Consider the following 2,379-nt stretch of genomic DNA (forward strand, 5'->3'; position numbering starts at 1 on the left):
TCGGTCTATGTATAATCATTTTTATCAACTAAATGTTAAGAACTGTGAATGGTCCAAGATTTTGCCCCTCCTGCAAGTCAGCTTGCCATAGTCTCATGGATGCTGCCAGAAGACACAAGGCTCTTGGCTCAAAGACAAAAACTTTATTACAGCACAGCAGTCCACATATACTTCATGCATTGCTGGTTCCTGAGTTTGTTTCCTGCTGCTGTTGTAACAAATTTCCACAAATTTAGTGACTTAGAGCAACACAAATTTATTCTGTTACAGTTCTGAGGGAATGTGTTCTCTTTCTGGGTCCACAAAGGGGCGTAGTTTTAAGGGCAAGAACTTCCCAGCACCATGCTCCACTCCCATTAGTTTCCATAATGGTTTCTGTTTTAATTTTTGTGGACGTGGGAAAGAATCAAAAGTCAATCCCTCCAGCGAAAGTTTAAAGGAATTCGTGTCATTTGCCAGGGGATTTGGAGAGGGAGGGAATTTGTCCCAGGTTAAAAGTCCCCTTCTTCCACACCCCTTTGGATACCATATTTGGGTCCCCTTCCACACACTTCATGGAAGCCTTTTTCTCTCTCATTTTTCTCTTTCTCTGCCTAAATAAATCTCTGCAAAAACTTTTTTGGGGTCCGGTATTTACAAGCGTACCGCACCTGGCGCGGTCCCCTCTCCCTTTCTTGGATAAGTAAAAAACCAAAAGCCTGGAAAAACGTCCTCTCAGGAGAGCTAAGCGCTCCCCTGTACCCCCAAACCTGGCAACAGTTCTAGAGTACAGAAGTCTAAAATCAGTTTTAGTGGGCTAAAATCAAGGTGTTAGCACAGCTGCATTTCATCTGGAGGCTCTCAGGAACAATCAGTTTTCTTGCCTTTTCTGTCTCCCAGAGGTTGCTCCCGCTCTTTGGCTCCTCTTCTTCCACTTTACATCTCTGTGTTTAACCATCCTGCTTGTCCCCTATAAGGACGTTCGTGAATACATTGGGTTACCTAAGATGGTCTCCCCATCTTGAGATCCTTAATCACATCCGTAAGGTCCTTTTTGCCACATAAGGCAACATATTGACAGGTTTCAGGGATTAGGATGTGGACATGTTTGGGGAGCCATAGCCTGCTAGTCTTCCCTTTGGCCCTAAAGGTTTATGTCCATTCTATATGCAAAATGCATACATCCCATCCCAATATACTCCACAGTCTCAGTTCACTATAGAATCAATTCAAAGTCAAATATATTACTTAAATCTTAACAGCTTAAAAGTCCCAAATCATATTATCTTAACCATCAGGTTCAGTATTAGTGAGATCTTGGGTATAATTCATCCTGTGGAAAAACTCCCCATCTGTGGACCTGTAAAACTAGAAAATAAGTTATTTTCTCCCAAAATACAATGGTATGACCAACATAAGATACTAGTTACAAATATCATTGTCCTTCAGTATATAAAGGAGATTGGTTCCAGACCCCCTGCGTACACCAAAATCCTGGCATACTTAAATCCCACAGTAGGTCCTGTAGAACCTGTATATATGAAAAGTTGGCCCTCCATATGTGTGAGTTTTTCATCCCAAGAACACTGTATTTTCAATCCCCATTTGGTTGAAAAAAATATGCATATAAGTGGACACATGCAGTTCGACCCTGTGTTGTTCAAGGATCAACTGTATTCCCATTCCAAAAAGGAGAAAATGAAAGGAAAAAATGAGTCCTCAGTCCCACAAAATTTCAAATCCTTCAAACTGGGAAAACTTAAATTGCAAGGCCTGGAAATAGTCTTTTGTGATTTCTGGCTACATCCTCCTGGCCTGAAGTTCCACCCTTGGAATCATCTTTTCTTCTTCTTGAAACATACAATGTGTTTGTTGCTGAGTAGTTTTATCAGCCTTTTTTTCTGCATGTAGAATTTTGGGAGTCTGACATTCTTCATTTATCTTGCCCTCACTCTGTCCATTTCAGTTCAAGTTGTTATCAGTGTTCTGGGTTCTTGTAATCTTCTAGTACAGAAATCAAGACAGATCATCAAACACAGAAGCAAAGAGAAAGAGAAGAGGGGAAGAAAAATAGAGAAAGAAAAAGGGAATGGGGACTTATCCGATGTAGGAACCTGACTCACCAAGGCACCAGGGCTGAAACAATGGTGCAGGTTGAAACAATGCTGCAGCTCCCTTTGTTTGTGCCTGGTCATCCATCTCTGTCCTCCAGGCTGTGCCATTTGCTCCCACGGGACCCTAAAATGAGGGTCCCATCTAAAGTGCCACAAGATATAATCAGCACCCTGGGTTCTTGTAGTCTTCCGGGATGGAAATACAGATCACCAGACATGGCAGCAAAGAGAAAGAGAAAGTTTTATTTTACCTTGTGCACAAGAAGTCAGCCCTGCACAAGGAAAA

This window comes from Cebus imitator, unplaced genomic scaffold (genome assembly GCF_001604975.1).
Source record: "Cebus imitator isolate Cc_AM_T3 unplaced genomic scaffold, Cebus_imitator-1.0 Scaffold418, whole genome shotgun sequence".
Lineage (NCBI taxonomy): Eukaryota > Metazoa > Chordata > Mammalia > Primates > Cebidae > Cebus > Cebus imitator.